The sequence below is a fragment of the Cherax quadricarinatus genome, chromosome 13 (genome assembly GCF_038502225.1).
Source record: "Cherax quadricarinatus isolate ZL_2023a chromosome 13, ASM3850222v1, whole genome shotgun sequence".
In the NCBI taxonomy this organism is placed as follows: domain Eukaryota; kingdom Metazoa; phylum Arthropoda; class Malacostraca; order Decapoda; family Parastacidae; genus Cherax; species Cherax quadricarinatus.
In genome coordinates, this window is record NC_091304.1 from 18,287,870 (window position 1) to 18,315,760 (window position 27,891).

The 27,891-nt window shown below is 43.5% G+C and overlaps 1 protein-coding gene and 1 long non-coding RNA gene across 11 annotated transcripts in view; both read left to right on the forward strand.

Moving 5' to 3' along the window:
* The window catches only part of LOC128688508 (utrophin), a gene marked incomplete at its 5' end in the record, with an annotated part of 1,206,544 nt that overhangs the window by 405,000 nt on the left and 773,653 nt on the right, over positions 1 to 27,891 (forward strand).
* Positions 610 to 27,891, forward strand: part of LOC128688693 (uncharacterized) — a 142,573-nt gene continuing 115,291 nt past the window's right edge. The window contains exon 1 of the long non-coding RNA XR_008407042.2: positions 610 to 1,554. This is a non-coding gene — a long non-coding RNA (uncharacterized lncRNA). The remainder of the gene's footprint in view (positions 1,555 to 27,891) is intronic.

The window sequence follows — 27,891 nt, forward strand, 5'->3', positions numbered from 1 at the left end:
ACAAGGCTAGTCCCGGAGCTAAGAGGCATGTCCTACAAGGAGAGGTTAAGAGAAATCTACCTGACGGCTCTGGAGGATAGGGGGGACATGATAACGATGTATAAAATACTCAGAGGAATTGTCAAGGTGGATAGCTACAGGATGCTTCAGAGATGGGACACAGCATCAAGGGGTGACAATTGGAAATTGAAGGCTTATGAATCACAGAGATGTTAGGAAATATTTCTTCAGTCATAAAGTTGTCAGGAAGTGGAATAGTCTGGAGAGTGATGTAGTTGAAGCAGGATCCATACATAGCTTTAAGAAGAGGTATGATGAAGCTCATGGAGCAGGGAGAGAGTGAACCTAATAGCAACCAGTGAAGAGGAGGAGCCAGGAGATGTGAATCGTTCCCTGCAACCACAACTAGGTGAGTACACACACACACACACACACACACACACACACACACACACACACACACACACACACACACACACACACACACACACACACACACACACACACACACACATACACACGCAGACACACAGACACACACACGCAGATACACACACGTACAACAGGCCTAGTGTCTAGTCGACATGTGCCTAGGACAAAATGGTAACTAACACACACGCGCGCATACACATATTTAGTCTAATGACATCTTGCGAGACTTGAGGTTCGGTATATTTACATTAGAAACACAAAGTCTACCGCCTGCAGCATCGATTCCCTATAAGGATGGAGCGGAGATTATTTTCCAGCAAATACTAATCCAGCTCTGGAAGCACTAGTGGTGAGTGGATTGTTGAGAATGATCTCACGATTTTAGGATGTCACTACACCGGCGAAACGATTGGGAAATTAATGAACATTCAGTCTCAGGGTTCCTTGCGAGACTCAAACCTGATTGACCCTAAAAAAAGTGACTCTACTTCCTGCAGCACCAGATAGAAGTTGGTGACCATCAGCAAGATGTCTGTATAGAAAACAGTGCCATACTGTCACATACTATGACACATATTCTACATAGATAGCTGACAGTATAAAATGAACGGCGTATTGATTATAGATAGTGTCAGCACATTGCTCTATATAGTAGGAAAACTGAACACTAGGTCTCGATAGACCAATAGAAAAACTCACTTGAATTGTATATAGAGAAAGACTGATCTCTCAAACACAGCGAGTTGTTGCCATATCTACCCAGAGTTTCTTGGGATTACTTTGTTGGCCACTACTTCACAAGCTTGTCTTGAGTCTGGACAGGAAGCCTGAGTGTCTCTGGATGCCCCGCTGCATTTGGTCTGGAAACCTTATTGTATTTGATTTGGAAGCCTCAGTATATATGGCACTGAAACTTTGCTGTATCTAATCTGAAAGCCATACTGTATCTAATCTGATAGTCATACTTTATCTGGTCAGTAAGTCTTATTGTATTTGGTCTGAAGCCTTACAGAGTGTTTCAAGATACCTCAGTGTATGTCTGGTCTGGAAACCTCACTGTGTCGAAGCATAACTTAGTGTCTGAAGCGAGGAAGCCTCCGCGTGGAAGCTCCCTAAGCTCCAGTAAGCCATGTAAAGCTTGTTTTGCTATTCTATTACAAGCAAGGATTTAGCGGTGAACGCTCGCCTCATCACAGACACGCACCAAGGAAGCTGCTCTCTTGTTAAACTTGTACTCTGCTACCACCTTAAAGGAACAACAGTGTGCCATAGATTGGCTGGTTAACACTGCAGCTGTAGTTATTTTTGATCTAGAAAATTATTATTATTATAATTATTATTCAGGAAGACAATAATAATGTAATGCGGTGGCACCACAGGCAGTCATTTTGCCCTGGATCACTTTCAGTACAGCTGTTAAGGACACTGTAGACAAAGACGCTGACTCGTAGGATAAATGCTCTGAGAGGTGTCTGTCTCATTGTATATACGCTGAGAGGTGTCTGTCTGTGTGTGTGTGTGCATATATATATATATATATATATATATATATATATATATATATATATATATATATATATATATATATATATCGCTGAGAGTTTACTTTAATCTGTATTTTAGAGATTAAAGTTTTTCTTCATTGTTAGTGAACAGATGACATGCTGCCTTTATGACCTTCGTGTAGTCGATGCCTAGAGTTGGGTCCGCTCCTCTACAGGTCCTCCTCCTTCATGCTGTTAAGTTCGAGAAAGTGAGAAACTACTGTTTTTCGTGCTTCTCTGTCGTTCTGTCCGTATGCCTATGTTTGTTTGGACTTCCATTTGTACTTTGTGTTCTCTCATAATTACACTAGTGACTTAATCCGAGCATCATTATGTGTTCCTTCTATCTATCCGTCCATGTTTGTACGTGTGTATGTGTGTGTGTGTGTGTTCATCCTCCCATGTATGTTATGTTATTCCATGTTTCTGTTCATGTCTCTTCGTCTCCCTTTGTCCATCCGAACTCTCATGCGGGCGTAAAGTTAGTCATAGTTATTTGTGTTCATTTACATATGTGCAAATGTATGTGCGTGAAATTGAATTAATGCTGGTAAAATGTGAAATGTGAGCGAGTTTTTAAGCCCTCGCTGCGGGGAACAAATTAAATCAATTTAAAAATGGGCAAATATCATTTGTTGAAAATTTCCAGTGTAAAGTAATATTGATTACAAAAAAAAACTTGGAAGATTTCCAGGTCAGTATACACTCGTCACTGTGTGACAAAAACCACTCTCTTCAGACTCATAAAAACTGGTCAGGCTACTTAACATTTCTTTCTTCTCTCTTCTTATTTTTTTTCGTTTTGTCTGTCCTACCCCCAGTGTTTTCCCACTCCATTCTTACTATCCCTATGATGAAATAACTAAAATAAATACACCAATAACATAAAAACAACAACGATTGCAAGAAGAATTTTAATTTATTATTATTATTATTATTATTATTATTATTATTATTATTATTATTATTATTATTTCACTGCTCTGGCTACTTACATGCGCGCAATCATCATAATTCTAAATTTAAATACCCACCTCCTTCATATAGAGTGTGGGTACTGTACTTACCACTTAATATCTATTATTATGATTACTAGTAGTGGTAGTTGTAAAATAATAGTGGTAGTATTAGTAACAGTAGTAGTAGCAGTAATGGTAGCTGTAGTAGTAGTAATAGTAGTACTGGTGGTTGTATTAATGTACTGCTTATACTGGTCATGACAAAAAATATTTGCTCAGCGAGCACACAGCAGCTCCTGGCTCCCACTTCTCTGTCTTCCATCGACTCTCACAGTTGGGTTCTTATATTTATTTGTAAAACCTCGTATGGTGTCAGTCTTTGCACTGGAGTAGTAATTCGTAGTCTGTTTGTGGTTAATTTGGGTGTTCATGGTTTAAGTATTTCTTTCTAATAACCTCTTTGCTGCTGTATGAGCAAAGCTGTGCAGGTATCTTGTCTTTGGTATTTAGTATGTTGTGTGTGTGTGTGTGTGTGTGTGTGTGTGTGTGTGTGTGTGTGTATTCGCCTAGTTGTGTTTGCAGAGGTTAAATCATAGTTCTTGGCCTCGTCTCGTAACTTTAATTTATCGATTGTAATAATTTCTTGTCGCCAGTGCCCGATCACATCCGCTCTTGAAGCTGTGTATGGTGTTTGCCTCTGCCACCATTTGAACTAGCATTCATCCTGCGTGTGTGCGCACGCGAACGCGTGTAGTGGGGCGTTGTCATTACCCAAGGAGGGGAGGCCATCAAGACGGGGATTTTTCATCAATCCTGGCAAAGTCTTCCTCGGAGCCCCTCTGCTTCTCTCTGGCTGACACTCATGCCAATGTCTCTCTCTCTCTCTCTCTCTCTCTCTCTCTCTCTCTCTCTCTCTCTCTCTCTCTCTCTCTCTCTCTCACTCACCAAAAACGTGTCTATAGACAAGTTCCTTTGACCAATAATAACTAACACCCTGGCATTGTTGCACCGCTCATGCAAGGTGTGTCTGTCATAGGATTGTTTGGAAGTTTTTCTCATTCACTCATTCCTGACTTTAACGCATTTTACTCATTTCGTATTTAATGTAATTTGAACCGATTCTTCTGTTGTTCAATATTGCGAGGTAAATTAATCTATTATATGTTTGTAAAAACCATGTTAGTAAAGATTGTATCCTGGAGGCTAGAGTGATTGTGACTGTGTGTCCTGGGGATGAGTGATAGTGATTGTGTGTCCTGGAGATGAGTGATTGTAATTGCCTGTCCTGAAAACGTGAGTGATAGTAATTTGGGTGTCCTGGAAACGTGAGTGATTGTAATTACATGTGCTGGAAGCGTGAGTGATTGTGTCCTGGAAATGTGGGTGATTGTAATTGCGTGTCCTGGAAACGTGAGAGAGTTAATGTTGAAAAACAAGCTTGACCTGACATAACCATGTCCTAACCTGATCCGACTTCTTGTGTTGTGACGGAGTGTGTTACAAGGTTTCTTCAGCCACCAATAAAACGTACAAGATTGACGCAGTTAGGATGATGTCGAAGGTACATAATACACATTTAATGTGTCAGCCAGCAACACCATCGTTGCTGTAACTATAATTATACCTGCAGTAATAACTTTGTTGCTGGAACTTCAGTGGCGGTGGTTCAGGAATAAGACTTGCAGCACCCTTCAGGTCGACGATGTTGGTGTTTGTTTTGAATGACTCTACAAGTGTGCAGTATTTACTACTCGTGAAAGACACAAGTTTGTAACCCTGGTGAAGGTGACTTGGTCCGGATCAAAGCTGATAAATTACCTTCCATTTCCTAGGTGCTGTGTGACCTGCAACGGGTTTATCTCTTTTCAGTGAATTTAATGATAAGACTTACATAAACTACAATGTATCAAGGTAAAATTACGAAATTTACCGGAAGGACTATGGTGTGCCGCCTAACTAAAATATTAACAAGGCAACTGGTGTGGGCACAAACTACCCTAACGAGGCTGTTGGCGTGCGACGCTTCTGAGGATTGAGCTGACGAGGACGATGACGCGGCCCAGCCAGTGACGTATCGACGATATTGTTTGTCAATTAGCCACACTCCATTGAATGGGCATAATTACCTCGACGCTAACAATAAGCTAGCGAGAGGGGGATCAGCTGAGGCAGAATAACAAAGGGAAGTGTCCGCCGGGCCAGAGAGAATAGAGGATTGGCAGGGCGAGGGAGGAAGAGACAGGAAGAATAGGGAAAGGGTTAGAGGAAAAGCAAGATGATCCTAGAGAAGGGATATAAACCAGCATATGATACCAATAAAATAAAAGGGTGAGAGAGTTACACATGATGGAAAAGGAATGGAAGGATGAGGGTTGAGGTGAAGGATTGATAGTTGAGAATAACGACGAGAGAGAATGAATCAACGTTACTAAGCATTCTAGATCTCTTATGTAGCCAGCTACCTATGTCGTCCATTAAGCAATATAATATTCATCGCTCCTGACATTATAAATATGCAGACATTCTCTGTTTGGCACCCACCATGATTGTATTATTATTTATCTCAGTTTGCAGTGGATGACCACTTTTGCATGGTGTGCCTGTGGACGGTCACTGTTGCATGGTGTGCCTGTGGACGGTCACTGTTGCATGGTGTGCCTGTGTACGGTCACTGTTGCATGGTGTGCCTGTGGACGGTCACTGTTGCATGGTGTGCCTGTGGACGGTCACTGTTGCTTGGTGTGCCTGTGTATGGTCACTGTTACATGGTGTGCCTGTGTACGGTTACTGTTGCATGGTGTGCCTGTGGACGGTCACTGTTGCTTGGTGTGCCTGTGGACGGTCACTGTTGCTTGGTGTGCCTGTGGACGGTCACTGTTGCATGGTGTGCCTGTGTACGGTCACTGTTGCATGGTGTGCCTGTGGACGGTCACTGTTGCTTGGTGTGCCTGTGGACGGTCACTGTTGCATGGTGTGCCTGTGTACGGTCACTGTTGCATGGTGTGCCTGTGTACGGTCACTGTTACATGGTGTGCCTGTGGACGGTCACTGTTGCTTGGTGTGCCTGTGTATGGTCACTGTTGCATGGTGTGCCTGTGTACGGTTACTGTTGCATGGTGTGCCTGTGGACGGTCACTGTTGCTTGGTGTGCCTGTGGACGGTTACTGTTGCTTGGTGTGCCTGTGTATGGTCACTGTTGCATGGTGTGCCTGTGTACGGTCACTGTTGCATGGTGTGCCTGTGGACGGTCACTGTTGCTTGGTGTGCCTGTGTACGGTCACTGTTGCATGGTGTGCCTGTGTACGGTCACTGTTGCATGGTGTGCCTGTGTACGGTCACTGTTGCATGGTGTGCATGTGTACGGTCACTGTTGCATGGTGTGCCTGTGTACGGTCACTGTTGCTTGGTGTGCCTGTGGACGGTCACTGTTGCTTGGTGTGCCTATGTACGGTCACTGTTGCATGGTGTGCCTGTGTACGGTCACTGTTGCATGGTGTGCCTGTGTACGGTCACTGTTGCATGGTGTGCCTGTGTACGGTCACTGTTGCATGGTGTGCCTGTGTACGGTCACTGTTGCATGGTGTGCATGTGTACGGTCACTGTTGCATGGTGTGCCTGTGTACGGTCACTGTTGCTTGGTGTGCCTGTGTACGGTCACTGTTGCATGGTGTGCCTGTGGACGGTCACTGTTGCTTGGTGTGCCTGTGGACGGTCACTGTTGCTTGGTGTGCCTGTGTACGGTCACTGTTGCATGGTGTGCCTGTGGACGGTCACTGTTGCATGGTGTGCCTGTGTACGGTCACTGTTGCATGGTGTACAGTTGGGGTACTTCACCTTGTGGTGATTTACCCCAGCTGTATTTTGACCGGACGTCAGGCAGTGCTACAGTTGGGGTACTTCACCTTGTGGTGATTTACCCCAGCTGTATTTTGACCGGACGTCAGGCAGTGCTACCTTGTGGTGAGATATTCATTGTTTTGATACACGATATGCGTTTCATTTCCCATAAACTTCAAAGTAAAGTTATTTCTCACCATTAAAAAAGTACACTGAGATTTTTTAAATTTTCATTCATAATTGAATTCATAGTGAGACTTACAGGTATATTATTTTCAGCACTTGTGAAAGGCACGACTATCTTACTAGAATAAATTAAATCTACCTTTCAAATACACTAGAACCTTTAGCATGGTGCCTTGCAAATGCTAGAACCTTTAGCATGGTACCTTACAAATAATAGAACTTTTAGCATGGTACCTTGCAAATACACTAGAACCTTTAACATAGTACCTTGCAAATACTAGAACCTTTAGCATGGTACCTTACAAATAATAGAACTTTTAGCATGGTACCTTGCAAATACACTAGAACCTTTAACATAGTACCTTGCAAATACTAGAACCTTTAGCATGGTACCTTACAAATAATAGAACTTTTAGCATGGTACCTTGCAAATACACTAGAACCTTTAACATAGTACCTTGCAAATACTAGAACCTTTAGCATGGTACCTTACAAATACACTAGAACCTTTAGCATGGTACCTTGCAAATACATTAGAACCTTTAACATAGTACCTTGCAAATACACTAGAACCTTTAACATGGTACCTTGCAAATACACTAGAACCTTTAATATGGTACCTTGCAAATACACTAGAACCTTTAACATGGTACCTTGCAAATACACTAGAACCTTTAACATGGTACCTTGCAAATACACTAGAACCTTTAACATAGTACCTTGCACATACACTTGAAGCTTTAGCATAGTACCTTGCAAATACATTAGAGGATCTAGCATGGTACCTTGCAAATACACTAGAACCTTCAGCATGGTACCTTGCAAATACACTAGAACCTTTAACGTGGTACCTTGCAAATATACTAGAACCTTTAACATGGTACCTTGCAAATACACTAGAACCTTTAACGTGGTACCTTGCAAATATACTAGAACCTTTAACATGGTACCTTGCAAATACACTAGAACCTTTAACGTGGTACCTTGCAAATTCACTAGAACCTATAACATGGTATCTTGCAAATACACTAGAACCTTTAACGTGGTACCTTGCAAATACACTAGAACCTTTAACGTGGTACCTTGCAAATACACTAGAACCTTTAACGTGGTACTTTGTAAATACACTAGAACCTTTAACGTGGTACCTTGCAAATGCACTAGAACCTTTAACGTGGTACCTTGCAAGTACACTAGAACTTTTAATGTGGTACCTTGCAAATACACTAGAACCTTTAGCATGGTACCTTGCAAATACACTAGAACCTTTAGCATGGTACCTTGCAAATACACTAGAACCTTTAACATGGTACCTTGCAAATACACTAGAGCCTTTAACGTGGTACCTTGCAAATACACTAGAACCTTTAACGTGGTACCTTGCAAATACACTAGAACCTTTAACGTGGTACCTTGCAAATACACTAGAACCTTTATCGTGGTACCTTGCAAATACACTAGAACCTTTAACGTGGTACTTTGCAAATACACTAGAACCTTTAACATGGTACCTTGCAAATACACTAGAACCTTTAACATGGTATCTTGCAAATACACTAGAACCTTTAACGTGGTACCTTGCAAATACACTAGAACCTTTAACATGGTACCTTGCAAATACACTAGAACCTTTAACATGGTATCTTGCAAATACACTAGAACCTTTAACATGGTACCTTGCAAATACACTAGAACCTTTAACGTGGTACTTTGCAAATACACTAGAACCTTTAACATGGTACCTTGCAAATACACTAGAACCTTTAACATGGTATCTTGCAAATACACTAGAACCTTTAACGTGGTACCTTGCAAATACACTATAACCTTTCGTATGAATCCTCTCATCCCAAAAATATGTTTTAATCATGTTAAAAATTCACAATTTCAGCGGACTCCATAATTAAAATTCATTAACTAAGAGAGAGAGAGAGAGAGAGAGAGGGAGAGGGGGTGGGGGATAAGTGAGCAAGTGTTAGCAATGCCATAAAGCTAACATTTTAGCATTCGACTTAAACAAAACCTGGTTGGCTAGGTAGAGGATGTACATTCCCAAAAACCTGGTTGACTAGGTAGAGGATGTACATTCCCAGAATGGTACTGAGGGAAGTGTTCCCTCCCACAAATCCCTCAGTGTCCCAGCTGTAGCCCTGATGCCCTAAATTATTCCATATATAAATAATATTTGATACATTTTTGTGGTGGGAAGGGAGGGCTTATGAGAGAAGGATGGTTGGTAAAAATATCCGGCGAGATCATTATTTTTGTTAGTGCACACCGGATAGTATATTTTTATGCAGGGTGCAGTGGTTTCTCTCTCTCTCTCTCTCTCTCTCTCTCTCTCTCTCTCTCTCTCTCTCTCTCTCTCTCTCTCTCTCTCTCTCTCTCTCTCTCTCTCTCTCTCTCTCTAGCTATCTATCTATATCTATCTATCTGCCTTCCCCTTCCCTCTCCCTTTCCCTCTCCCTCTCCCTTTCCCTTTTCCTCTCCAACCTTTCTCACCCTCCCTCTCAATCTAGGAGTTTTACAGGTTTAAGTTAATAGTTTCCTCCTATATTTACAAGCTAAGAGCTGTTACTTATTTCAGCTCATTTACAAGCTTTTCCCCAGCATTTTCTCTGTTCAGTCTTTGTTTTGAGATGTACAAATAGGAAACAAGATGAAGTTGTTGGAGCAGATTTCATGTGTTCAATTGGCTTTAGTTCATTAGTTTTTGTGTTCTGTGAATATTTTTAAGACTAATTACTTGAGGAGTGAGATGCTCTTGAGAAGGATAGAATCACAATATAATTGCTTTTTCCTGCCCGTCTTGTGGTATAGATGTCTTTTTGCTGTCCGTGAAGTGAAAGCAAGTTATAACATAAGTCTTGTACATAACAGTAAAGCCGCCCACATCTCTCCGGTGCTGAAAGCTTTACTGAAATGACAGATCCATCCAGGTTGGACCAGGCGAGAGATAAGTCGTCGTGCGCGGTTTTCTATCCTTTCCAGTATTAGATAAAACTTTGGAAGGAGAGAGGAGAAGACAGTTTTTGAAGATGGTGCATACTCCGGGTGAGAGCGCACTTGCTCCCCGTACAGTCTGTTTTCCAGCAAGTGCGAGATACGCCTTAGTGCTGTTAGCTTCTTGGCTGCTTTGTTTGCAAAAATTGCCAGATGATTCTTCATGGAGTTCTGATTAGAATATCTACTACATCGCCTGTCTTTAACCAACTTCTGTTCATTCTCACCGAGTCTCTAATATTAAACTCACTGCATGTCTAGAGATTACTCATTATTTGCGTATTCTCAGAAGCAAATGCAACCTGCCATCATTTTTCACAGGTTGATATAGTTGTCTGAGAGCGGCTGGCATTTACGCTCTCTCTCTCTCTTTCTCTCTCTCTCTCTCTCTCTCTCTCTCTCTTTTACACAGGGTTTGACAAGGTTAGGTTAAGGATTCCTAGCTTTATTGACTAACTATTTACAGGTTAAGGATTCCTAACTTTATTGACAAACTAAGAGCTGTGACCTACATCAGCTCATTTGAAAGCATTTTTATTGTTATGAAAGATACAAGAAAGGAACAGGATGAAGTTGGAGCCATCTGTGGGCCAGCATTTTCGTCTGGGGAGAAATCAGAGTGGGGAAGCGTCACGAGCGGTGTTCCACATAAACGACATAGATGAGGGCATAAAGAGCGACATCGGCAAGTTTGCCGATGACACCAAAATAGGCCGTCGAATTCATTCTGACGAGGACATTCGAGCACTCCAGGAAGATTTGAATAGACTGATGCAGTGGTCGGAGAAGTGGCAGATGCAGTTTAATATAGACAAATGCAAAGTTCTAAATGTTGGACAGGACAATAACCATGCCACACATAAACTAAATGTAGATCTTAATATTACGGATTGCGAAAAAGATTTAGGAGTTCTGGTTAGCAGTAATCTGAAACCAAGACAACAGTGCATAAGTTCGCAATAAAGTTAATAGAATCCTTGGCTTCATATCAAGAAGCATAAATAATAGGAGTCCTCAGGTTGTTCTTCAACTCTATACATCCTTGGTTAGGCCTCATTTAGATTATGCTGCACAGTTTTGGTCACCGTATTACAGAATGGATATAAATGCTCTGGAAAATGTACAAAGGAGGAGACAAAGTTGATCCCATGTATCAGAAACCTTCCCTATGAGGATAGACTGAAGGCCCTGAATCTGCACTCTCTAGAAAGACGTAGAATTAGGGGGGATATGATTGAGGTGTATAAATGGAAGACAGGAATAAATAAATGGGATGTAAATAGTGTGCTGAAAATATCTAGCCTAGACAGGACTCGCAGCAATGGTTTTAAGTTGGAAAAATTCAGATTCAGGAAGGATATAGGAAAGTACTGGTTTGGTAATAGAGTTGTGGATGAGTGGAACAAACTCCCAAGTACAGTTATAGAGGCCAGAACGTTGTGTAGCTTTAAAAATAGGTTGGATAAATACATGAGTGGATGTGGGTGGGTGTGAATTGGACCTGATAGCTTGTGCTACCAGGTCGGTTGCCGTGTTCCTCCCTTAAGTCAATGTGACCTGACCTGACTAGGTTGGGTGCATTGGCTTAAGCCGGTAGGAGACTTGGACCTGCCTCGCATGGGCCAGTAGGCCTTCTGCAGTGTTCCATCGTTCTTATGTTAACTGACTTTATCTCGTTGACATCATAATGCTGTGCGAATGTGTTCCAGACTCGAGTCATCCTGGGGATAAATGATCTCAGATGAAGTGATGTTCTGGAGAAGGGTACAGCCAGAGTGAAGCTGCTGCTTTCTGCCCGTCTTCTGGTATAGAAACTTGCTTCACGCTCTCTCACACACACACACACACACACACACACACACACACACACACACACACGGGGCCAGAAGCTAAGACTCGACCCCTGCAACCACAAATAGGTGAGTACACACACACACACACACACACACACACACACACACACACACACACCCACACGCACACACGCACACACACGCACACACGCGCACACACACACAGAGGTACGATAAAGCTCATGGTTCAGGGAGAGTGACCTAGTAGCGACCAGTGAAGAGGCGGGGCCAGGAGCTTGGACTCAACCCCTGCAACCTCAACTAGGTGAGTACACACACGCACACACACACACACACACACACACACACACACACACACACACACACACACACACACACACACACACACACACACACACACACACACACACACTTCTTCATCCACCGGGTCCTCCACCCATTACCAATAATTACGAAAACTACCTGAAAAATCCGCTCATAACCAGAAGCTACCGATTACATACCATGCAGCTGCCTCACCATAACAGAGAGCACCCTCATTTACCCATTCATGGAAACCATTACATACCATGCAGCTGCCTCACCATAACAGAGAGCACCCTCATTTACCCATTCATGGAAACCATTACATACCATGCAGCTGCCTCACCATAACAGAGAGCACCCTCATTTACCCATTCATGGAAACCATTACATACCATGCAGCTGCCTCACCATAACAGAGAGCACCCTCATTCACCCATTCATGGAAACCATTACATACCATGCAGCTGCCTCACCATAACAGAGAGCACCCTCATTCACCCATTCATGGAAACCATTACATACCATGCAGCTGCCTCACCATAACAGAGAGCACCCTCATTCACCCATTCATGGAATCCATTACATACCATGCAGCTGCCTCACCATAACAGCACCCTCATTCACCCATTCATGGAAACCATTACATACCATGCAGCTGCCTCACCGTAACAGAGAGCACCCTCATTCACCCATTCATGGGAACCATTACATACCATGCAGCTGCCTCACCATAACAGAGAGCACCCTCATTCGCCCATTCATGGAAACCATTACATACCATGCAGCTGCCTTACCATAACAGAGAGCACCCTCATTCACCCATTCATTTACAACCATTAGCCACAATCACCCATTAAAATCATGTTCCAAATTTGTCTTCTTTCCATTTTCCGTCCGTTTCAACTCCTCCCCTCCCCTCATTTCATCCCCTTCCCCTCCATTATCTCTTCATGTGACCTCTCGCTCCTATCACCTCTTTCGCCTCTCACTTCGCTCATCTCTTTCCTCTTCCCCCTCACTCCCTTCGCTTCTTTCCTCCCCCTCCCTTCATCTGTCAATATTTCCTCTCTCTCTCCATCCCTATCTTCATCTTCCCTTCCCTTCATCCCTATTAGCTGTTTTATGAAGTTGGTCACCCGTAGATTCCAGCTGAAGTTAGCATAAGCACTTGTATGACCCATTATTAAAAACATGTCTTCCACTCACTCCCTCCTCCACCTATTAACCATTACCTGACATTACCAGCAAGCATCATCTCCGATCTTAACTTACTTGGTTATTATTATTTTTTGCCCATCCTAATAGCATCAGCCTGGTTAAACAGGCAATCATGGAGGTCTAGCCGATGACCGAGCCTCCGGAGTAGGAAAATTATCAAAACAGTTCACGAGTAAATCACAGACTTATTTTTTTCATCCTTCCTCCTTCCCCAAACATCATTGGAGGTTCATGTCAGCCGATTAACTAGGTCAGCGAATGCTCACTTAAGAACGACATTCCGGTACTTCAGTAAAGAGTTCTTCAGATCCGGGTACTTGAGGTATACCAGACCTGTCATATAGTATACAGCATGCACGAAACATGTCCAGAAAGCAGGCGATGTAACATACCCCCTGTGAAAATTAGGGGCGCCATTAGTACACTAAGAGAAAATACAATAAGTGTCCGGGGCCCAAGACTGTTCAACAGCGTCCCACCAGCAATAAGGGGCATTACCAGTAGACCCCTGGTTGTCTTCAAGAGGGAGCTGGACAGATACCTAAAGTCGGTGCCGGATTCGGGCTGTGGTTCGTATGTTGGACTGCGTGCGGCCAGCAGTAACAGCCTCGTTGATCAGGCCCTGATCCACCAGAAGGCCTGGTCGGGGTGGCGTTGATTCCCGGAATACCCTGCAGGAAGGTAGGAAGATACAGTAGTACACAGGCTGAGAGGACTGATCAACGAAGAAATACTAAAACTAAATTTCTCGGTTAAGAGAACCAGGGGAAATATGATCACGACATACAAGATACTCGGAGGACAGACTGAAAGAGAGGGAACAGACAGGGAGAAAGGGAAAGGAAAAGAGAGAGGGGAAGGCTAGAGGGAGGGGCAAAGGGAAAGTGGGGGGAGAGCCCGAGACAGCAGGATAGCAAGTAGGCAAGATAGCGCGCACGCGCCCTAGAGTGGGTAAGTGTACACGGAGCCTCATATGAGATTCCTTCTTTACATCTTTTCTTTAGCATTTAGGGTGTGTCCCTCGGGAGGTCGGGTCATTATACACAGCTAACGAAGGCGGCAGCCACACCAGGGAGAAGCACTACCTGCCGCCACTCTACCTACCCACCCGCCAACCCACCTACCCTGCCAACCCACCTACCATGCAAACCCACCCACCCTGCCAACCCGTCCTCATGCCTCGGGGATAAGTCTCTCTGCTTATTTTGGAACTGTTTTCTGGTGGCGTTACTAAGATGTGCTGTATACCTCTCAGGAAAGCCAGCAAGCAGTTTCTGCATGCACGTTAATCCATCCATTATTATTATAATACAATTATCAGGTTTTTGTGTCCCGGTAAGAATAATTTCATTCCAAAATCTGTAATGCTACTGTTTCTTCTTAGCTTGGCCTTTAACGTTGCGTTAATGAGAGTTATATTGACTTGAACTCTGGGTTGGCCTAATTGAGCGAGATATTTGGGGATAATGTTTTCATTCTTTATTATGATTGGTTGTTATGGTTCCTGTCATCAGCGAGGATTTAGTGTTTTGAAAAGTTTGTAGTGCGCAACGAGATGATCATTTTGTTTACAACATAAATGATATGATTTGTTTATACGTTAAAAGCTATGTCATGATTTGTTTACGAGTTAAAAGCTATGCCATGTCTTATTTACAATTTAAAAGCTATGCCAATACTACAGGCCAATGGGAAAGCAGTTTGAAAGGTTTGGAAATAAGTACAACGGTAAAAATTTTTAGATGTGTCCGTCCGGTCGACCCGGTCATATACAACACCGAGTAGGGAGAGGATCGGTCAGTTCCGTTTATATGCACAGCTGTGTTAAGGGGAGGTGGATAGTAGGCTATTTCTGTTTACTTTTATACACCACTGTATGCGGTCGTAATAATCGGCCAGTCGCACTGTATACGCTTTCTTACTATAAAATAAATCTGCGTGCATTAGACGTGTGCTGCTGTAGTACTCTTGTATATATGAGATACATAATGGGAACAAAAGCTAGCTATGTTTCCTCATATTACATCGCACAGGAAATGTTGTCTACGTCAAATAATGTAATCTGTCTCTGTTTATATACTGCCACATCATGTATCGCCCCAGCAACCCCGTGGAATCTTGGTACCAGTGATATTTTCTACAACTCTATTTCTAACCTTTGGCTTACCTTATGAGCACGACGATCTTCTACCAGTGGGCCTCGCCCACCTGTAACCTCCTCTACAACTGCTGCTACTCCCCACTTCCTTCACTGGCTCCACTATAAAAGTCTTCGTAAACATTTCTCTGTATTAGATTTTTTTGTGTGCAGGCGAAGCTTCTCTCCCCGAAAAGAAAAAAATACCCAGGTGTTGCATATGTCTCTCTTCATCAACCTTTCGGTATTGTATACTTTTGATGTAAATGATAACTGTTGATAGTGCTTATGTAACGATGTACTGTAGTAGGACATAGTCTGTTGTTACTTCCACTTGTGTTTCCCAACCAGCGTCACTTAATTTTCCAGGCTTGGTAGTTCCTCGTATTTGATCGAAACATTTGCAGCTGCCATTAAAGATGTTTTCATTGTCTTACCGAAGTTTCCCACCTCTGACAGATTATTAGTCCATTTATGTAATCTGTCACGTGTGATTAAATATGAAAGGGTAAACATTGTTTTGATTCCTTGCTCTAACTCTCTTGAATCTTGTTGATCTTGGCTTAGGTGTTACTCTACGTATTGACTTAGGTCTTGGCTCTAGACTTTGCCCTTGATCATGTCTTATAATCGGTTTTTGTCCTGAATCTTGTCTTATAATGGGTCTTGTACCATGGATCGTTGCCTAAATCTTACCCCGATCTTATCTTACTTCTTGCCGTAGATCTTGACACCGGGTTTTATCCTAGTGCTATCCTCTTGTCCAAGATATTCGGAAGCGAAATAATAAGCTAGTGATTGTTGTATCAAGATTTAAATCTCCACATATTTCAGCTGGTAGGATGATCGAGCTAGACAGTGTCTCGTTTATTTCATTATGGGTTACAGAAGAAAATGAGAAAGTGATCTTGTTACTGGATCTTATTTCACTACTTCAAGCAAGTTCATTTTATTATAACATTCATTTTCCGTTTTGCGACTCTTGTCCGGGGCTAGACATCTCCACCAACCAGCTGGAGTTTTCGTGTAGTCCGGTGTGGACACTTATTGACTGGTTTGTTAATGAACTTAGACACCTGTTGAATGTTGTAATGTTGAAGTTTCCTCCGCCGTGAGTCGCAGTCGCTTATAAGCGATGTGTTAATCACTTGTGTAATCAATTCAGAGCATAAACTTCATCGCTGTTGGTGTTAATAACAAGAGAATAATTATGTATATTTGATCGGTTTTAGATCCACCTGACACCATGACATAATGTTGACGCTGATGTTTTCTCTGTGTTTCTCTTTTATGACACACTTTAAAGACTCGTTCTACTTTAAATACTCGTTTTCCAGAAGAGAACGAGAGATTAGTGTTGCCAGACACGATTATCGCTGAAATTGTACATTTTTATTAAGACTTTTGAGGTTAGATTCTCTGTTGTTTTGTTACACTGTAACAGCTCTTGTTTAATAAGCAGACTGTTTCTCTTTTATTTTTAAAGCTGCCTCATATGGTTTTCTTTTTTTTTTTTGCATTTTATCTATGATGATAAGATTTTGTTTTGTGTATCTTTTAAATTTGAACCTGTGCGAAATATTATTTGAAGGACGGCCTTTCAAATAAAAATTTTCTAGCAAAGTTTGATAAGTGTCATTGCATAGCTGGTGTGAGCACATACACCAGTGTGGTAATAGCTGGTGTGAGCACGTACACCAGTGTGGTAATAGCTGGTGTGAGCACGTACACCAGTGTGGTAATAGCTGGTGTGAGCACGTACACCAGTGCAATAGCTGGTGTGAGCACGTACACCAGTGTGGTAATAGCTGGTGTGAGCACGTACACCAGTGTGGTAATAGCTGGTGTGAGCACGTACACCAGTATAATAGCTGGTGTGAGCACGTACACCAGTGTGGTAATAGCTGGTGTGAGCACGTACACCAGTGTGGCAATAGCTGGTGTGAGCACGTACACCAGTGTGGTAATAGCTGGTGTGAGCACGTACACCAGTGTGGTAATACCAGTATTGTATACTGTTTGTTCCTTTCACAGAAGTTCCATTACCCTCAGCGTACATCACTCTAATATTTACCCTTCCCTCAACATTCTTTCCTCTATGTACGAGAGCACCATTTGCTACAGTTACACAATTCTTTTTCCCCCCAATGTTTTATAGCTCGTCTATCTATTATTCCTTCCATACGCCTTATACCCCTTGGTATTGTTAGCTTTGTAACTCCACTATATAATGAGTTTATATTCATGGAAGGAGCGCTAAACCATAGGGGTAATAGGAGGCAGTCAAGTTCGATCCAAGGAAAGGAAGGTCAGTTCTACTTATGTTTGTAGCTGGATTGGTCAGAATTCTATTTACATGTTCGGCAATCAGATTACATTCTTCCCTTCTTGGTCTCCCTCTTCCCTCCTTTTCCCTCCTCTCCACTCCTTTTCCCTCTTTTCCTCAGCAATAATAGGCATTAAGTTCTAGTTCTCAAAAGTAGATTTAAGTTGCTCATGCCGGGTGAAGTGTTGTTGGATTTCGTTGCTGCGAAGCGAATTCTGGAGGTTTAGCTGTCTAGTGTGGACTCGTCGCTCCGGGGAGCACCCGCTCTGATACGATACAATCTGGTGGTGCTACGAGACAATTCAATAGCCTGACTAGTGTCTCAATTGGCTTTCAGAGTTCTGGAGTATGCTGTTTTTATTCCTGCTGGCGGGGATGAGTGGAATGATGACGTTAATAAAACAATATACGGTTGATGGCGTTTTATTTAGAAGACTTCTCATCCACCAGGAAAATGTTAAATTCTCTAGTGGTCGAAACGTCCTCTCGTTAAAACGCCATAAACCACACATTGTGTCTTATTAACGTGCTTGCTGGTACATACCGCCATTGATATGATTGATGTGAGTTTTTTTTTGTGGTGGGGAGGGAGGAGGTTAGCGTGCTGTGACGTGTATCTACAGTATTTTAATTACCAGTATAATGTTTCGATGATTTAGCTCCGTTTTTTTTTTTCATGACAAACACAGAAGAGGAACTGGGTAGTGATGCTTGGGTCTACTTTCCTGTTAACTTGCTTAAACACTGATGATAGGGACGCCAGTGAGTCTTGGGCAGACACTGCTCATCAAACTGGTTTCATGCCATCAACCAGGAGAATTGGAGTTTCTGTCGAGGTGTGTGTGTGGGAGGGGGGGTTGAGAGGGTTACAGTGTGTATGCGTGATTAGGTTGCACAGCTATCTGCCCTCCTTCCCCAGTCTTATGCTCTTTCCTTCTCCACCACTGCATCTTTCTCCGTCCCCCCCCCCCTCGTCTAACTTTTCCATCTCCTATCTGTTTCCTGCCCATCTTCCCTTCCTTTCCTATTCCTCCAGGAACACCTGTGCACTCTAGGATCATTATTCCCTCTCACCTGTCACTACACTCCCCGCTCTTGTCTGCACGTTAATTGGAACACTTGAAGTGGAACCTAATTGCCCTGGTATTAAGCTCTCTCTCCCGCTCGCTTATCCCACGCCTGTTTGTGCTCTTTTTTTTCCTCTTTGAGAATCCTGTATTGTTTGACTTCGTTTGTGGCACATTTGTAATACTCTTTTTTTTTGTAAATTGTTGCACCAAGTATTTGGTTTAAATTCATTTATATTATTAAGGTTTCATTGTTAATTGTTACACATTTTTATCATTTCTTTTGATATATTCTGCAAGTTTTAATGCCCCGTTATTAGTTTCGTTTACTTTGCATTTTGGCATGCGTTTTGTTAAGTTTACTGCCAGTTTAAGATTGCCGAGGATTGTCGTACCTTATTTTTCCCTTTCTTGTTATGGGCATGTTTGTGTCCGTGTTCGTGAGCCACATTTCTCATGACCTTTGTAAATTTAAGTTGTATTAGTGGTGACCCATGTTTCCTTGACTCTTATCTACTGTATCCTCGTTCAGAACTAGAGTTCCTTTGTTCTTTACTGGTGTACTTTCTTTTTTTGTCATTCTGTTCTCTGCTTTATTCCATCCTCCTTCGTTCCTCTCTTCTCTGCTGGTTTACCATAATTCTTCGTTCCTTTCCTCTGTGCTCGTTTACCTTCATTCTTGGTTCCTCTGCTCTGTGTTGATGTGCCATCCTTCATTCCTCTGCTGTGTTGATGTACCATCCTTCATTCCTCTTCTCTGTGTTGATGTGCCATCCTTCATTCCTCCGGTCTGTGTTGATGTGCCATCCTTCATTCCTCTGCTGTGTTGATGTACCATCCTTCATTCCTCTTCTCTGTGTTGATGTGCCATCCTTCATTCCTCTGCTGTGTTGATGTACCATCCTTCATTCCTCTTCTCTGTGTTGATGTACCATCCTTCATTCCTCTTCTCTGTATTGATGTACCATCCTTCATTCCTCTGCTCTGTGTTGATGTGCCATCCTTCATTCCTCTGATCTGTGTTTATGTACCATCCTTCATCCCTCTGCTCTGTGTTGATGTACCATCCTTCATCCCTCTGCTCTGTGTTGACGTACCATCCTTCATTCCTCTTCTCTGTGTTGATGTGCCATCCTTCATTCCTCTGATCTGTGTTTATGTACCATCCTTCATCCCTCTGCTCTGTGTTGACGTACCATCCTTCATTCCTCTGCTGTGTTGATGTACCATCCTTCATTCCTCTGCTGTGTTGATGTACCATCCTTCATTCCTCTGCTGTGTTGATGTGCCATCCTTCATTCCTCTGCTGTGTTGATGTACCATCCTTCATTCCTCTGCTGTGTTGATGTATCATTCTTCATTCCTCTGCTTTGTGTTGATGTAGTATCTTTTGTTCGTCTGCTCGTGATCCATCCTTTTTTTCCTCTCTTTAGTTACATTAGACCGAATTTTCTCTTTGCAAACTTTACTTGCTTTATTTTTTCCTCCTCCCCATCTCTATTTTTATTAGTTACATTTTTTTTGCTATTATAATTTGGCGCGATTATTTCCAAAAGGGGAAATTATAGGAGGTGAAGTAATTTCCTCGAGGAAGGCGTCACCATGTTTAATCTGAAACTTCAGTTGTCGTGCCAGATAGTTACCATGGCAAGTGGTTGCCATGATGGGACGTGGTTGCCATGGTGGCTGGTCTTTGACACGGTGGGTTGTGATTGCTATAGTGGGAGGTGGTTGCCATGTTAGTGTGATAACACATCCCTTTCCCCCCGAAGTCAGTTACAACATACCTATGCCGCTCACTCAGTAATAACACCCCTACCCCAAGCCAGTGACAACATATTACTGCCTCCAATGGCCAAGCTTGAGCTTAACATTCTCTCCCATTCCTGAGAGTGGCATCCCAGACATGGAAGCATATCCTTTAACTCATAGGACTTTGCTTGACCCAATTCCATCGCATTCCATTAACAAACTTGATTAATTATGATAAAGTTTGAATGCACGGTTGAATAGTTCCGAGCGTCTCGCCGAGGCGTTTAATTAAAACGCAATCAGGTCCGTCGAGCACTGATCATATATACGGTCTCCCTATCCGCGATTCCCGGCGCAACCACTTCCAGTCTGAGCACGAATTATGTTAATTGGTCTTGGGTAATGGTAATGGATGTGTCGGACGACTTAACGGGCTGCTGCTGCCACACTACAGGAGGAGGAGCAGCAGCAACAGCAGGAACACAAGCAGCAGTAGGAACAGCAGCGGTACCACTAGCAGGTGTAGACATGTCACAAGGAAAATTAATAGGAATAGGAGTAGTAAGAGTGGGTACAGGAGAAGTGCCACTACCAAGTGTGGGTATGTAACCAGGAAGAGTAGGCATGAGAATAGAGTAGGAAGAGGAGTAGGAGTGGAAAGACGCAGGAGTGAGAATATTAGAAGCAGAAGTAAGAACAGGAGGAGCATGAATGTGAGAAGCAGTGAGGGAAGACGTGGGAGCAGGAGTGAGAGCAGGTACAGCAAGAGAAGCAGAATATGAACAGAAAGAAAAATGGGAACAGGAACGGGAGTGAGAATAGAAGCAGGAGCGGATCAAAACTAACGCTCGACAGGAACATGTTACTCAGGTGCTTGAGCAAGAATGTTGATGTTGAGGAGAGTTGAGGGATAATGAGGTTATTACGTAGAGGATTTTGATAAGCATGTTACGGGAACCAGGGTGGGTGACGGAGGTGCTGGTGGTGATAGTGGTGGTGATAAAAGGAGACGGAGGTGGTGGTGGTGGTTTTGGAAGATGGAAGTGCTGGCGGCGGTGGTGATGGCTTTTGAAGACGGAAGTGGTGGTTTTTGAAGACGGAAGTGGTGGTGGTGGTAGTTTTTGAAGACGGAAGTGGTGGTGGTGGTTTTTTGAAGACGGAAGAGGTGGTGGTAGTTTTTGAAGACGGAAGTGGTGGTGGTGGTTTTTTGAAGACGGAAGTGGTGGTGGTGGTTTTTGAAGACGGAAGTGGTGGTGGTGGTTTTTTGAAGACGGAAGTGGTAGTGGTGGTTTTTGAAGACGGAGGTGGTGGTGGTTTTTGAAGACGGAAGTGGTGGTGGTGGTTTTTGAAGACGGAGGTGGTGGTGGTTTTTGAAGACGGAAGTGGTGGTGGTGGTTTTTGAAGACGGAGGTGGTGGTGGTTTTTGAAGACGGAAGTGGTGGTGGTGGATTTGGAAGACGGAAGTGGTGGTGGTGGTTTTTGAAGACGGAAGTGGTGGTGGTGGTTTTTGAAGACGGAAGTGGTGGTGGTGGTTTTTGAAGACGGAAGTGGTGGTGGTTTTTGAAGACGGAGGTGGTGGTGGTTTTTGAAGACGGAAGTGGTGGTGGTGGTTTTTGAAGACGGAAGTGGTGGTGGTGGTTTTTGAAGACGGAAGTGGTGGTGGTGGTTTTTGAAGACGGAAGTGGTGGTGGTGGTTTTTGAAGACGGAAGTGGTGGTGGTTTTTGAAGACGGAAGTGGTGGTGGTGGTTTTTGAAGACGGAAGTGGTGGTGGTTTTTGAAGACGGAGGTGGTGGTGGTTTTTGAAGACGGAAGTGGTGGTGGTGGTTTTTGAAGACGGAAGTGGTGGTGGTGGTTTTTGAAGACGGAGGTGGTGGTGGTTTTTGAAGACGGAAGTGGTGGTGGTTTTTGAAGACGGAGGTGGTGGTGGTTTTTGAAGACGGAAGTGGTGGTGGTGGTGGTTTTTGAAGACAGAAGTGGTGGTGGTGGGGTTTTTGAAGATGGAAGTGGTGGTGGTGGTTTTTGAAGACAGAAGCGGTGGTGGTGGTGGTTTTTGAAGACGGAGGTGGTGGTGGTGGTGCTTTTTGAAGACGGAGGTGGTGGTGGTGGTGGTTTTTGAAGACGGAAGTGGTGGTGGTGGTGGTTTTTGAAGACAGAAGTGGTGGTGGTGGGGTTTTTGAAGATGGAAGTGGTGGTGGTGGTTTTTGAAGACGGAGGTGGTGGTGGTGGTGGTGGTTTTTGAAGACGGAGGTGGTGGTGGTGGTGGTGGTTTTTGAAGACGGAGGTGGTGGTGGTGGTGGTTTTTGAGGACGGAAGTGGTGGTGGTGGTTTTTGAAGACGGAAGTGGTGGTGGTGGTTTTTGAAGACGGAAGCGGTGGTGGTGGTTTTTGAAGACGGAGATGGTGGTGGTGGTGGTGGTTTTTGAAGACGGAAGTGGTGGTGGTTTTTGAAGACTGAGATGGTGGTGGTGGTGGTGGTTTTTGAAGACGGAGATGGTGGTGGTGGTTTTTGAAGACGGAGATGGTGGTGGTGGTGGTGGTGGAGATGGTGGTGGTGGTGGTGGTAATAATTGATTGTGATGATGTTGACGATGGTAACAGAAAACTCGCTCATGGAAGAGCCTGGATATAAATAACAAAAGAGTTAAATAGACAGGGCGGTGATTCAATTTTATATGGCAGCAATGTTGATGAATATAAGTTGACAATTGTTATCTCAAGGATGTATCCCACTCTTGCTGTTTGTAATTATTCCTGAAGAAAAGGCGTAACACAACGGTTACATCTGCCACAAACACTAACCAACCCCCCACCCCACCCCAACACACACACACACACACACACACACACACACACACACACACACACACACACACACACACACACACACACACACACACGCACGCACGCACGCACCGACGTATGCAATACACACACACACACACACACACACACACACACACACACACACACACACACCTTCAGGCACAAATTCGTCGGTTAACAAATTTGAATCAACTGTGTGTGTGTACTCGCCTATATGTGGTTGCAGGGGTCGAGTCATAACTCCTAGCCCCGCCTCTTCACTGGTCGATACTAATTCACTCTCTCCCTGCTCCATGATATTTGTCATACCTCTTCTTAAAGCTATTTATGGAACTTGCTTCCACTACTTCACTCTCCAGATTATTCCAGTTCCTGACAACTCTAAGACTAAAGAAATACTTCCTAACATCCCTATGACTCATCTGGGTTTTCAGTTTCCAATTGTGTCCCCGTGTTTCTGTATCCCATCTCTGAAACATTCGATCCTTGTCCACGTTGTCAATGCCTCTTAGTATTTTATACGTTGTTATCATGTCCCCTCTATCCCTCCTATCCTCTAGTGTCATCAGATTGAGTTCCCTTAACCTCTCCTCATAAGACATACCCCTCAGTTCCGGGACTAATCGTGTTGCAAATTTTTGCACTTTCTCCAATTTCTTGACGTGTTTGACTAAGTGAGGGTTCCATACTGGCGCTGCATATTCCAGTATAGGCCTTACGTACACTGTGTACAGTGTCGTGAATGACTCCTTACTCAGATGTCTAAATGCCAATCTCAGATTTGCCAATCTCCTATATGCTGCAGCAGTTATTTGATTGATGTGTGCCTCAGGGGACATGTTCGTTATAATGCTTACCCCAAGATCCTTTAACTGACGTTTGCAGCTGGTTTCCTAACCTGTACTCCGTCTGCGGTCTTCTGTGTCCTTCCCCAATCTTCATGACCTTACACTTACTGGGGTTAAACTCCAGGAGCCATTTGTCGGACCATACTTGTAGTTTGTCCAGATCCCCTTGTAATCTTAACTGATCCTCTCCCACTTGTATTCTCCTCATCAGTTTCACATCATCAGCGAACAGTGACACTTCTGAATCTATTCCTTCCACCATGTCATTCACGTATACAAGAAACAGCACCGGGCCTAGGACTGAACGTTGTGGAACCCCACTCGACACATTCGCCCACTCCGACACTTCAGCACGTACCAACACACGTTGTTTCCTTCCTGTCAGGTATTCCCTGATCCATTGCAGTACTTTCCCCTTTATTCCTGCCTGCTCCTCTAATTTTTGCACCAGTCTCTAGTGTGGTACTGTGTCAAAAGCCTTCTTGCAATCTAAAAAGATGCCATCTACCCATCCCTCTCTCTCCTGTCTTACTTCTGTTACCTTATCGTAGAACTCAAGTAAATTTGTGACACAGGATTTCCCATCTCTGAAGCCATGCTGACTGTCATGTATGAGCCCTATCTTTTCAATGTGTTCCACTACTTTTCTCCTGATAATCTTTTCCATGACTTTACATACTATACAAGACAGTGACACTGGTCTGTAGTTTAATGCTGCCTGTCTATCCCTGGAACTACATGTGCTGTCTTCCACGCCTCAGGCAACTGCCCTGTTTCGATAGATTTACTGAAGATTGCTGCTAATGGCACACACAGTTCCTCTGCTCCCTCTCTCAGTATCCATGGAGATATGTTATCTGGGCCCACCGCCTTTGAGGTATCGCGTTCGTCTAGCAGTTTCTTCACCTCTACCTTGGTTATGTGTATTGTGTCCAGCGTCTGCTGGTGCACCCTACCTCCACAGTTTGCTGGAAGCATTCCTGACTCTATTATGAATACTTCTCTAAATCTTTTGTTTAGTTCATCACATACTTCTTGGTCACTCTTCGTGAGCTCCCCTCCTTCTTTCCTCAGCCTGATTACCTGATCCTTGACTGTTGTTTTTCTCCTAATGTGACTGTATAACAACTTTGGTTCAGATTTGGCTTTTGATGCTATGTCGTTCTCGTATTGCCTCTGGGCCTCTCTCCTTATCCTTGCATCCTTGCATATTCGTTTCTGGTTCTTCTGCTCAGCTCCTTGTTTTCTTGAGTCCTTTGCCTTCTATACCTTTTCCATGCTCTCGCACACTTGGCTTTGGCCTCTTTACACCTCCAATTAAACCATGGGCTCACTCTGGTCTTACCATTTTTTCTGTTGCCCTTTGGTGTGAACCTTTCCTCTGCCTCCCTGCACTTAGTGGTTACTATTTCCATCATTTCATTTACTGTCTTTCCATCTAGTTCTCTTTCCCACTGCACTTCATGCAGGAAACTTCTCATTCCTATGTAGTCTCCTTTTTTGAAGTTTGGTTTCTCTCTTTGTTCTTGTGCTGCTGCATTCTCCACTGTTAACTCAAGATATTCAAAACTCAGGACATCATGATCACTAGCACCAAGGGGTCTTTCGTGAGTGATATCCCTTATGTCTGAACTATTCAAGGTGAATATGAGATCCAGCCTTGCTGCAACATCCTCTCTTCTCTCTCTGGTTGTATCCCTAACATGTTGATGCATAAAGTTCTCCAATACAGTCTTCAACATCTTAGCCCTCCATGTTTCTGGTCCCCCATGTGGCTCTAGGTTTTCCCAGTCAATCTCTTTATGATTGAAATCCCCCATTATAAGCAATTTTATCCTACCCATATGAGCCCCCTGGCCACTTCAGCTAGTGTATCCACCATTGCCCTATTGTGCACATCATACTCTTCTCTTGTTCTCCTGCTGTTAAGTCGTGGGTTGTACATCACTGCTATCATCACCTTTGGACCACCAGTCTGAAGTGTTCCTACAGTGAAGTCGTCTGTTTCCCTTCTTTCCATTCCTCCCATCTCCTCAAAACTCCACTGGTTTTTTATGAGCAATGCTACTCCTCCCCCTCCTCTGTTCTCTCTGTCTTTCCTCATAATCTGATATCCAGGTGGAAAAATTGCATCTGTTATCCCTGTAAGTTTTGTCTCTGTTAGTGCTATGATGTCAGGTGATGCATCAATGATGCGTTCTTGCCACTCTTCACTCTTATTTGTTATTCCATCTGCATTGGTGTACCATACCTTTAGCTTCCTTTCCATTACTGTATTTTGGGAGATGGAAGAGGAAGGTGCAGGCTGGGAGGGTGGGAGGCAGGGCACAATATTATGGGAGCCTGCTGTGATTGTGGAATTAGTGCTTAGGGGGGTGGTGGCTATGGAGTGAGGTTCGTTTCTGTTTACTGTGTTTGGTTGATATGTGGTGACATGGGTTGAGAGGTTTCTGTAAGCTTTTGTGTTTGATGTTCCCCCAAAGGCTGAGTTTTCCTGTCTGTCGTTGCCTGTCCTGTCTCTCTTTCCTTCCACTGGTTCTGTCTTGCTCTCACTTTCAGTTGTTCCCTTTCCTTTCGTGTTCTGTCTCGATTGAGGAACACTTTTTGATATTCTGGAGAGTCCTTTAACAGTGATTTTTGTTGTAGTATCCTGTTATGTACAACATCTGTCTTGAATGTCAATCTGATTGGTCGATTTTTTTTCCTCGAATGCCCCCCAAGTCTGTGAAAATTTTCTACCTGAGACATGTCCCTCTCTCCTGTTATTGCAATGATGTTCTTAATCTCTGTTTTCTCCCAGTGCTTTCTTTCATCATAGGTCTGCCCTTCAGCCTCCTGAAGCCCATGAATAATTATTGACCTCTCCCTCCCCTCTTCCCATTTCTTTTCCCTCTGTATCTCTGGATCTGATTTAAGCATCTCTTTGCTGTTTCCCTAATCTCCCAGACACCATGATGGCCTGATATTACTGCTGCAAAAGACTTAGATCCATCCCCTCCTTCAGTCCCCTCGCTGCCTGCTGATGTTCCCATTTCAGTCATCTTGCTCCTTTCAGACCTCATCTTTAGATCCTGCTTCAGCACATCCATTTCTTCCTCCAATCTCTGTATCTTTGCCTCAGTTACTACAGCTCGTGATTCCTACTTCTTGCTCTCTGCAGATATTTGCTCTAACATGTTATTGCAAAGCTCGTTTAACCTTTTCTCCCATTGTTGTTCCATATTGTTCTTGAGCCGTTCTACCCATTCTTCCTTTTCCGACCAGCCATCATCGGTTCCCTTGCCTTTACGTCCTCCCTTTTGAGGGCCCATTTTGTTTTTATCCTGTTGGGATGTTCTACTGCTTCAGCTTATCGTAAAAATTGTGTGTGTGTGGTAGGGGGATTTATGAGCTAATGTGTTTGGTTAGGTTAGGTTTGCGTGTATGTGTATGTGTGTGTCTGTGTGTGTGTATGTGTATGTATATGTGTATGTGTGTGTATGTATGTATGGGTGTGTGCGCGGGTGCGTGCGCACACTAGGCTACGCTACTCTTTTGAAGATTATAAATTTTTTTCACAATTCCTTATTAATATACACTAATATATACTATATAATATTTACTGTGTACACTTGTGTTTGTGTGTGTGTGTTTACTAGC